This window comes from Dipodomys spectabilis, unplaced genomic scaffold, assembly GCF_019054845.1.
Source record: "Dipodomys spectabilis isolate Male_0828 unplaced genomic scaffold, ASM1905484v1 ptg000226l, whole genome shotgun sequence".
NCBI classification, from domain to species: domain Eukaryota; kingdom Metazoa; phylum Chordata; class Mammalia; order Rodentia; family Heteromyidae; genus Dipodomys; species Dipodomys spectabilis.
The window spans coordinates 862,133-874,313 of NW_024870903.1; the positions used below are offsets into that span (position 1 = coordinate 862,133).

General features: G+C 38.2%; 1 non-coding gene across 1 annotated transcript; it reads right to left on the reverse strand.

The window, feature by feature from the left end:
* Positions 1-10,670: 10,670 nt before the first annotated feature.
* Positions 10,671-10,777, reverse strand: LOC122123217. Its single transcript, XR_006150349.1, has one exon. It is a non-coding gene; the product is annotated as a U6 spliceosomal RNA (small nuclear RNA).
* Positions 10,778-12,181: the final 1,404 nt, after the last annotated feature.

Genomic DNA, 12,181 nt, shown 5'->3' on the forward strand with positions numbered 1-12,181 from the left:
CAGGACCAACTCAGAACAAGGAAAAGATCCTTAAAGCTGTCAGAGAGAAAAGGGTAATCACTTATAAAGGGAAACCAATTAGAATCACCTCAGATTTCTCAGCAGAGACAATCAAAGCAAGAAGAGCCTGGAATGATGTATGCCATGCCCTAAAAACAAACAACTATCAACCAAGAATACTGTACCCAGCTAAACTCTCCTTCATAACTGAAGGCCAAATAAAAACCTTCCATAGCAAAGAAAAATTGAAACAATACATCTCCACCAAACCAGCCCTACAAAAGATTCTTAAAGATGTCCTACACATAGAAAACCAACAAGACTGCAACAAAGGCCAAGAAACTGCACCCAAACTGAGAATCCAAGAACCATAGGAAGAACCCAGTTTTCGCAGCCCCCAAGAAGGTGGATAACATGGCAAGAACTCCCAAATACCTCTCAGTCCTATCTCTCAACGTTAACGGACTGAACTCTCCAATTAAGCGACATAGACTGTCTAGTTGGATTAAAAACCAAGACCCTTCTGTCTGCTGCCTGCAGGAGTCACATCTTGCCCGTAAAAACAAACACATTTTCAATGTTAAAGGCTCGAACAAAATCTACCAAGCAAACGGCCCCCATAAACAGGCGGGAGTTGCAATCTTAATATCAGATAAAATAGACTTCAAATTAAAGTTCGTGAGAAGAGATAAAGAAGGTCGATACATATTAATTAAAGGATCTCTCCTTCAGGAGGATATTACAATTCTAAATATCTATTCGCCAAACAATGGAGCACCCAAATTTATCAAAGAAACACTACTTTCCCTCAAATCCCATATAGATCCAAAGACATTAACTGTTGGGGATTTTAACACACCACTCTCCCCACTAGATAGATCAACTCGGCAAAAACTCAACAGAGAAACCGCAGATCTAAACAGCTGCATTGATCAGCTAGACTTAACAGACATCTACCGAACATTTCACCCAGCAGCATCGGAATACACGTTTTTCTCAGCAGCACATGGAACGTTTTCTAAAATAGACCACATTTTAGGCCACAAAGCAAACTTGTCTAAATTCAGAAACATTGAAGTTATACCTTGCATTCTCTCTGACCACAAGGGAATAAAATTAGAACTCAACACCAAAAGCCACCAAAGAAAGTCCAGTATCACATGGAGGCTGAACAACACACTGCTGAATCAAGAGTGGGTCATGGAAGAGATTAGAAAGGAAATTCAAATGTTCATGCTATTCAACAAAAATGAACACACAAATTACCAGCTCCTCTGGGACACAGCAAAGGCAGTACTCAGAGGCAAGTTTATAGCTCTGAGCTCCTACATCAACAAATTGGAGAGATCTGAAACTAACAATTTAATGACACATCTAAACCTCCTTGAAAAAGAGCAGCAAGATAAACCCCAATCCAGTAGACGGAAAGAAATAATCAAAATTAAATCAGAATTAAATGAATTAGAATCCAAAAAAACTATAGAAAGAATCAACAAAACAAAGAGTTGGTTCTTCGAAAAACTTAACAAAACTGACAGACCCTTAGCAAATCTTATCAGAAAACGAAGAGAACACACCCAAATGAATAAACTCAGAGATGAGAATGGAAACATCACCATGGAAACAACCAAAAATCAGAACATTATAAGGGAATACTTCTCAAAACTTTATGCTAATAAGTTTATGAACTTGACAGAAATGGACCTTTTCCTAGCAAATATTGACATGCCAAAACTAAACCAAGATGAGTTAAACCAGCTTAACAGGCCCATATCAAGCATTGAAATAGAAACAGCAATAAGAGACCTCCCAGCTAAGAAAAGTCCAGGACCAGACGGTTTTACAGCGGAATTTTACAAGGCCTTCAAAGCAGAGCTCACACCAATACTCCTCCACCTCTTCAATGAAATTGAAAGAGAAAGCTCACTTCCGAACACATTCTATGAAGCCATCATAACCCTCATCCCAAAACCAGGCAGGGACTCATCAAAGAAAGAGAACTATAGACCCATTTCTTTGATGAACATTGATGCAAAACTTCTCAACAAAATTTTGGCCAATCGACTTCAACAATTCATCCAAAAAATCATACACCAATATCATACAGGATTCATTTCAGGGATGCAAAGCTGGCTCAATATACGCAAATCAATTAATATTATTCATCATATCAACAGGAGCAAGAATAAGAACCACATGGTTATCTCAATAGATGCAGAAAAAGCATTCGACAAGATCCAACACCCCTTTATGATGAAGGTTTTGGAAAAATTAGGAATCCATGGAACATTCCTCAATACAATAAAGGCTGTATATGACAAACCTACAGCCAGCATTATACTCAATGGTGAAAAACTAAAGCCATTTCCTCTTAACTCAGGAACAAGACAAGGATGCCCACTCTCTCCACTTCTCTTCAATCTAGTATTAGAATGCCTAGCTACAGCAATAAGACAAGATGCAGACATAAAGGGGATCCAAATAGGGAAAGAAGAAATAAAACTCTCCCTCTTTGCAGATGACATGATCTTGTATTTAAAGAATCCCATAGACTCCACTCCCAAATTACTCAAGCTGATTCAAAACTTTGGCAAAGTAGCAGGTTATAAAATTAACCCCCCAAAATCAATGGCTTTTCTGTATGCCAACAATGAGAAAAGTGTGGCTGAAATTAGGAAAGCAACTCCATTTGTAATAGCCCCACAAAAAATAAAATACCTAGGAATTAACTTAACTAAAGAAGTGAAGGACCTCTATGATGAAAAGTTTAAAATCTTGAAAGAGGAAATCAACACAGAACTTAAAAAATGGCAAAACCTCCCATGCTCCTGGATTGGAAAGATTAACATCGTGAAAATGGCAATACTTCCCAAGGCTATCTACAAATTCAACGCAATACCTATCCAAATTCCAACCTCATTCTTCAAGGAAATAGTAGAGGCAATCCAAAAATTCATATGGAACAATAAAAGATCCCGAATAGCAAAAACGCTCCTGAATGGAAAGAACACTGCTGGAGGAATATCAATACCAAATTTCAAACTCTACTATAAAGCCATAGTAATCAAAACAGCCTGGTATTGGCATAAGAACAGACCTCAGGACCAATGGAATAGAATTGAAAACCCAGAAATGAACCTACAGACCTATAGCCATCTAATCTTCGATAATGGAGCTAAAACAATAGAATGGAAGAACGACAACCTCTTCAGTAAATGGTGCTGGATAAATTGGTTAACTACATGTAGAAAACTAAAGCTAGATCCTTATATATCACCCTGCACCAGAATCAACTCCAAATGGATCAAAGACCTTGAAGTCAAAGCAGACACTCTGAAAACATTACAGGATGGAATAGGAGAAACCCTGGGTCTCCTTGGCTCAGGCCGAAATTTTCTGAATAGAGACCCGGAAACACAACAAATCAAAGAAAGGTTGGACAAATGGGATTGCATAAAGTTGCAGAGCTTCTGCAGGGCAAATGACATAACTAGCAAGATCAATAGAAATCCCACGGATTAGGAGAAGATCTTTACTAGCCATACAACGGACAAGGGTCTCATATCTAAAATATACTTGGTACTCAAAAAATTAAACCCCCCAACAACAAATCCTCAAAGAAACAACTGCCCAATAAATAAGTGGGCGAAAGACTTAAAGAGAAACTTCTCTGAAGAAGAAAGAAGGATCCCAATAGACACATGAAGAAATGTTCAACATCCCTAGCCATAAAAGAAATGCAAATCAAAACAACATTGAGATATCACCTCACTCCAGTTAGAACGGCAAAAATCAAGAACTCTAACAACAACAGATGCTGGAGGGGATGTGGACAGAAAGGAACCTTACTTCATTGTTGGTGGGAATGTAAACTTGTTCAACCACTTTGGAAAGCAGTATGGAGGTTCCTCAAAAGACTTCACATAGAGCTCCCGTATGACCCAGCAATCCCACTTTTGGGCATTTACCCTAATGTTTACAAACAAGACCACACTAAAGCTACCAGCACAACTATGTTTATTGCAGCATTATTTACCATAGCTAAGATATGGAACCAACCCAGATGCCCCTCAGTAGATGAATGGATCAAGAAAATGTGGTATATATACACAATGGAATTCTATGCCTCCATCAGAAAGAATGACATTGCCCCATTTGTTAGGAAATGGAAAAACTTTGAAAAAATTATATTAAGTGAAGTAAGCCAGGCCCAAAGAAACGTAGGTCCCATGGTTTCCCTTATTTGTAATATCTAGTATATGTATGAGTCAAGCGGAAAAGGTCAGATAATGTGATGTCAGGAAAATGAACCCTTAGATGTGTATTTTAATGTTTTTTTCTTTCATGCATGGGTTTCTAACACATTTATAAGATTATCTCTTTGTTGCTTTGTATGTCCCTCCCCCACAGTATAACCCCTGCTTTCACTATATTTGATGTCAGTATAACTTGTGGAGGAGATGGGGAAAAACCAGTTGTTTAAGGATACAGGTGGACCTGTTGCAACAATGAGAAGTACAAGTTGTCATGTCCAAAACGAGCTTTACAATGTTGGTGCGGGGAGGGGGGGGTAAGGGGGGAAGGGGGGGAAGGAGAAGGATTGGGATTAGGGGGGGAGGGGGGAGGCTGGGAAGGGATGTGAAGGGTAAACAAAGGAGGAGGCTGCAATGCTTTGTAAGAAATGTATGCATTATCCTGCCCATGTAACTGTAACTCCTCTGTACAGTATGTTCACAAATAAAATTAAATTAAATTTAAAAAAAAAAAGAAAATATGAGGGGGCTGGGAATGTGGATTAGAGAGAGAGTGATTGCCTAGCATGCAAGAAGCCCTGGGTTCAATTCCTCAGTAGCACATACACAGAAAAAGCCAGAATTGGTGCCGTGGCTCAAGTAGTAGAGTGCTAGAGACAGTGCCCAAGCCTTGAGTTCAGCCAAGAACTGGCAAAGTGATAGATAGGTAGGTAGGTAGGTGGGTGGGTAGATAGATAGATAGATAGATAGATAGATAGATAGATAGATAGATAGATAGATAGATAGATAGATAGATAGATAGATAGATAGATAGATAGATAGATACAAAGATGATAGATGAATCTGGTCGTGGATGTCAGGAGGGAAGAAGGGAACAATTAGCACTCATGAGGCCTTCTGCAGTGTGCCAGGATACCAGCATCACATTCACATAACCACAGAGCAGGAAGACTGTCTCTCTCCCACTTCTCAGGCAGCTGAGGGCCCCAGAGCCAAGAGGGAAGACCCAGGTTCTAACTAAAGTGCTTGGAGAGAGAAGAGAAATGGCCCTGCCTCTCCTTGGACTGGGGATTAGGATTAATGATGTGCAGAATGAAGGAAGGAGAATGGACTCACCGAGGTAGAAAAAGGGCCTTCAAATCTGACAGATGAAGAGTGAAAAACCCACTCCTTAAAACCAGAGATCAGGGTTTTCAACTCTGTTCCTCCCCTCCCCCCCACACACACTCACACACTAAACTGGCTCTCTATTGGTAACCTAAAGATAGCTTGAGGCTCCCTTCACCTGAGGGAGGAAGGTTAATCAGTCATTGTGTGAAGAGGCTGAGAAAAGCCTGACCCTGGTGTAACTCTAACAAATGTTTGAAGTTCTCCCCGCCCCACCCACCCCAGTTGCTGGTTGTATCTGGAATGAATGGTTTTGCAGCTCACTTCCCTGTTGAGTGTGTACATTCTGCTTCCTAATCCTGCAGACCTTGGTCTCTTCACCTAGCCTGGCTTTTGCAACTATTTTCTGTCTTTCAAATACAGTGTTACAATGGAGTTCTTCCTGCTAACAGGGCTAGGGCTTGGATCCTGAGAACTTCATCTGAACCCAGGATGGGTCAATAATGTTTCTTTCCTGCTTCTATAGCTTGAGAACTCTAAGAACAATTAGAGTGCAAGTAACTTCTCATCACCAAGGGAAACCCAGGAAGCTCTTGAATATCTGACCTTTCAGAAGTGGAAGTCAGAGTGTCATAGACTTTCCTACTCTGGCTGGCTTCACCCTGTGATCTTGAGACCTAAGCTAGGGTGATGGGCGTTAGCTACTAAGTCTCTGCTAGGTTCAGAACTGTAATGACATTGTAACTACAAGTCACAAAGGGCTTGGGAAGCATATTAACCCTTTCAACATTGGACCTTTCAGAACCCTGTAGGACACAAGGTTATAATGCTAGAGTCTCAGAGGCTGGGCATATGGATCTACTAAACTTGAACTTTGAGCTCTGACTCCAATTCTGGTATACATCAGCGTTCATTTTCCAGAGAATGTTCTCTTAATTAGCAAATAGGAAAAGTACTTTAATTAACCCTCACTTTTTTCCAGTTGTGTATCTTGAACTCAAGCCTGGGCACTGTCCCTGAGCCCTTCAGTTCAAAGCAAACAGTACCACTTGAGCCACAGTGTCTTTTGGTGATTCATTGAAGATGAGTCTAACAGGCTTTCCTTGCTTAGCCTTTCTTTGAATTGTGGTCTTCAGCGCTCAGTCTCCTGAGAAGCTAGTTTTCCAGGTGTGAGCCACCAGCATCTGACCTATTATTTTTGAAAGTCCTAGGGCTTGATCTTAGGGCCTAGGCACTCTCTCTGAGCTTCTTTTTCTCAAGACTAGAGCTCTACCACTTGAGCCACTCCACAGCTTCTGGGTTTTCCTGAGTATGTGGCACCGAGGATTCAAACCATGGCATTCATGCATGCTGAGCGAGCTCCTTACCACTAAGTCACATTTCTTGCCCCACCCTTACAATTTTATCCCTCAACTTGCCTATCCTCAAGAAAAGGCCTCTGATCATAAATCATCTAAAGAAATCCCTATAGGAAGGTGTCCAAAGATAAAGAAGACAAAGCTCATCTGTGGGAGAGACTCTAAACATGTGAAGACTGTGACAAATGCTTCCATTTAATTATGTATCATGTTTCAACACTTAATAAAGTATAAATGAAAATGAGTCAATGTCCTAAATTATTGTGAATCACTTTATAATAGATGTAAAACATGTACTAAATATTATGTGTATAATAATACTAAATACAATAAACAATAAAGGAATAAAATAAAAAATAAAATACAAAATCAATAATAAAAATAATAATATGTAATAAACATGCATATGTAAGTATATATCATATATTACACATGTATAGAAATATTTTTTTCCATTTCAGGGCGTTCATTTGGGCCCTCAGAACTCTAGCCTGAATTTGTTTTCCTCAAAGACAGTAAGATTCACCTTCACCCATGGTGCAAAAGAGTTACCTGGAAGGTGAGATCAAATCACAGCAATTACAGAAATACTGGCCCCAGTTCCAAGACAGTGGCTTAATTTTTTAAATGAAAGCAGTTATGTTCATTCAGTTCTATACAGAACATTTAAAAAAAGCAGTGTAGAATTTTGTACAGCTTTTGACATCTTTACCTTATCCCCAAAGTGCTTCTCTGAGCACTACATTGTTTCTTTTTTGTACATTTTTATTGCAAAAATGTTGTACAGAGGGATCACAGTTACATGAGCAAGGTAATGAGTTCATTTCCTATTGAGCATTGTTGCCTCCTCTTTTGTTTTGTCCCTACCATCCCTTCCCTCCCATCTCCACAACTACTCCCCCTGCCGAGCTCAGTGACTTTTTTTTTTATTTTTGGCTTGGCACAGGGTTTGAACTCAAGTAGTGGCAACTCTGCACCTTCCCTCACATTGCTACAAATTTACCAAGATCCTGAGTTCAAATCCCAGGCTAAGGAAGGAAACTGGCAGAAATTCCAAACCAGAGAGCTTTATTTCTTTTTAATTTAGTTAAATAATTAATTAATTTTTTATTTATTCTTTCTTTTACCAACTACACATCTTGAACTCAGTTCATGCAACTCTGACTCAGCTTCCATCACCCTAGGCTGTGGTGCAGTCTCTGGACCCATAGCCGATCCTGGGATCCTAGGCCCTGAGGGTTTGCAGGAAGAAAAAAAAGTAGGATACCACAAAAAGTGGCGAGCTTCAGAGGGCTGGGGTATTATGTCTTTTTCTTTGCACAGTGAGTCTGAATGACAAGGCTGCAAGGTGGACATGACCTGCCATTGTTCATACATGCAAGGCAAGCACTCCACCACTGAGCCACTTTCTATTTTCTCATTCCTAGAAGAAGCTGCACATAAAAACAACACTGATCTTCATTTTCAGTCTGTACCTTTGAGTACGGAGGAACATCTATCCTCTGCTCTCCATCAATTACCTACTTTCCAGTTAGAATGACTTGGAATAATAAAAATGGAAAAAGAGAAAATAAATCATCATGAAAATAAACAGATGCAGAAAATTCACTGTATTTTTCTCACAAGTTCAACCATTATAAACTATTGGGGAAATACAGGGACACCTTATTCTCACTGGCACTGAAAGTCTCTAGTTAGGCAATTCTGATGAAGATGAGGAACAAAATGAAAAAGTGAGGAATCGTATCAATTGCAAGAAAAAAATTGGAGTAGGATCCAAGCAAATTTCTTCTTTGGGCTGCTGAAAATAATCGGCTTACTAGAGTGTGGTGACTACTTTCCATAAAGGCCACTCATGTGAATACTAGGGATGACAATGAATATACCCCTCTTCATCGGGAAGCCTACAGTGGACACTTAGATATTGCCCATGAGTTTGTGGCTCAAGCAGCAGATATTCATGCAATAATTGTTAATGGCTGGACACCCCTGCGCAGTGGTTACTCGTGAAATAATACCAGCGTGGCGTCTTTCTTACTTCATCATGATGCAGATACCAATGCCCAAACTAAACGCCTCTTGACTCCCTTACATCTTGCTGCTGGGAACATAGATAGCAAAGATACACTGGATCTCCTTCTGTTGAGCAGGTCTGAAGAACAACTTGGAAGAAACTGCCTTTGATATTACCAAAAGGATAAGTATGTATCACTACCTCTTTGAAGTTGTGGAAGGCTGTACAAATTGTTCTATTCAGTTGTAATGGTTTGGTTAAGTTTCTTTTCTTTTCTCTTTTTTTTTCTTTTTCTTTTTTTTTGTTGAGTTTTATTATTTTATTGTGAAAACACCATACAGAGGGGTTAAAATTACATGGGCAAGGTAATGAATACATTTCTTATCAAGCATTGTTGCCTCCTCCTTTATTTCCCCTTCCCATACCTTCTCATCTCCCCCCACTCCCCTCCCCCCTCATTACTCCTCCTCCCCTGCCAAAGTCGTAAAGTTCGTTTTTCTACATGACGTCTTGTACATCTCATTGTTGCAATGGGTCAACCTGTATCCCTATTTAAACAATTTGTTTTTTCCCTTCCCCTCCACAAATCATACCAACATCAAATACAATGAAAGCAGGGGTTATACGGTGGGGGAGGGACATACAAAGCAACAAAGAAATCATCTTATAAATATGTTAGAAACAATTGCAAGAAAGAAAAAAAAAAACATTTGAATCCTTATCTTGGGGTTCATTTCACCTAACATCAACTTATCTGACCATTTCTGCTTGTCTCAGACATATACTAATTATTGCAAATAAGGGAAACCATAGGATATATGTTTCTTTGGGCCTGGCTTACTTCACTTAATATATTGTTTTCCAAGTCTTTCCATTTCCTAACAAATGGGGCAATGTCATTCTTTCTGAGGGAGGCATAAAATTCCATTCCATAGGATTCTATTTTCTTAATCCATTCATCTACTTAGGGGCATCAAACAAGACCATACTAAAGCTATCAGAACAACTATGTTCATTGCAGCATTATTTAGCATAGTTAAGATATCAGTTACGTTTCTTAAACATCAAAATGCCAGTCCATTCTTTGTGTCCATACAAAATATTTTCACAATCCAAATAACAGCAATATCTTAATGTAAAAATTCCGTGGAATTTTTCCAAGTGAATTGCCTGGCTTTGATGTCAAAATGTATTTGAGTTGTTTGTGTACATCTGTAATGATTTCTGCACAGTTTAAGATTTTTTAATCAGAAATAATTTGATCTTATCTGTTGAAATGAGTGGTACAGAAACTAAAGATATTTCTGGTTCTTTTCTGAAAAAAGTATATTTTAAAATATTCTATATTCTGTGTTTGCATAATATCCATAATCTATTTCATTCTTTCCTAGATATACTTTGAATTCAACATTGTTTTATAATATATATATTTATTAATAAATGTGTCCTTTCAGATTGCATTCCATATAGAAAATTTAAGATTACTTTTTTCTAGGTTCTTGTTTTTGTTTTTGTATTTTGGTCCAGTCGTGGGCCTGAACTCTGGGCCTGGATGCTGTCCCTCAGCTCTTCAGCTCAAGGCTAGCACTCTACCACTTGAGCCACAGCGCCACTTCTGGCTTTTTTTTGCTTATGTTGTGCTGAGGAATCGAACACAGGGCCTCAAGCATGCAAGGCAAGCTCTCTACCACTGAGCCACCTTCCCAGTCCCTTTTTCTAGGTTCTTATAGTAGTATGTTTCTTTGGGATAAAATGACAATGTTAACTAATTTCAAAAGTTTTGTAAAGGTTATTCTATATAAAGGCCTTTCTAAGGTGAAGATTTAATACGCTGATGTCAAACTAATGCTTAATTCTAACACTTGCATATATTGTTACGCTTGTAATTTTGCAATCAACTTCTTAATAACTGTTTTTCATTTCTGCAACTGAAGAACGAAAAATATGGAATACTTCACATATTTCCATATTATCCTTGTGCAAGTGTCATGTTAATCTCTGTATTGTTGTAATTTGGGTATACGTACTACTGAAGCAGGTAGTATCCTCTAAATTTAAGTAATTAATGATGCAATCTTTATACAGGCTTATATCCTTGGGTGCCTATTTGTAGCAAGGAAACCTTATTGTTCCTAACAATACTATTGATCTTATTTCCCTAAAATAATGTGTATAGTGGAAAAAAATTATATTGTTCAGTCAATTGCTCACATTTGTGTTTTTTTTTGTCAATGACAATTTTAAGGCTTTTTCATTTTAGATTTGATCATACTTCGAAGCACTTATAGCTAGGTCCTAAGGTGATGGCTTTTTCAAGTACTTATTTATGTAACTGAGTTAGCTTTGTGGAGCTAATAGTTTCAAAGTAAGCCTTGCTTAAGAGCTACTTCTAAACTTCTCCAGCTTAAATTTTCCCAAATGAGGTCTTACTGGCACACATGTCTACCTGACCCTTTATCCTTCTTCCATGTAGGAACAGACGAACCAGAATATCCTACCCTGACAGCATAGATTGTCTTACTGGAACAAAACTAATCTTAGTTACAAGGGATCATAGAGAGATGAACAGTTCGGACAGAACTGTTCAGACTAGAAGGTATTTTATCAAAATTTAAGTGTTTATTATACCTACCATTTCAAAAGTAGGTTAACGCCAAGGTGAAAAAATTCTTCATATGCATGATTTCCTGATGTCTGGCCTGTCTACCTTCCAACCAGGCAGGAACTTACACTACTGACTTTCTATCACCAAATATTTCCATAGCTCCAGGAGAAGTCCATGTTTCTCCTCATTATTAGGCCTTAAATTGGTAATGTTTTAATCACAGTGTTTCCTCTTGCCTCTACAAATGCTAAAGCTTTAGGTCTAACTCTACCTAACACTGAGGTACAGATAATGCAATAATACTTTAAAACAGAGTTGTCTTTGATACCCTAACCACAACAGAACAATGCAAAACATGTGCCCTTTTTATTATATTATATATAGTTAGATATTTTATATTTATATGTGCTGATTTCATATTTCACACAGTGAACCTTAGTAAAATAAATTGATAATTTGACAAATAAATTGATAATTATTTATTCCAATAAAGAGAATTGGAATATAAATAATTAGGTTTAGAATACATACTAGAATACAAAAAGTATCAATGTAATGTCTTCACTATAAACTTGTGATACCTTCTAAGTGTTCTTGTTCTTCTGAATTCACATGGTAAAAAAAAATGTTGTTTTCCTCTAAACTATAAAGGATTTTACTCTGCTGCTCTGTTTATTGTTTTAACTCGCTGGTTCCAAATTGTTTTTCTCCATATTTCTGAAGCATACCTATTGATTATACGCAAATTTTTCTGATATCATGTATGCAAGATATTTTTCTTCTGCAAAATGTATGGGTTCTAGGATCCCATGTCCCAGTTACCCACATCATCAGATAACAGGGT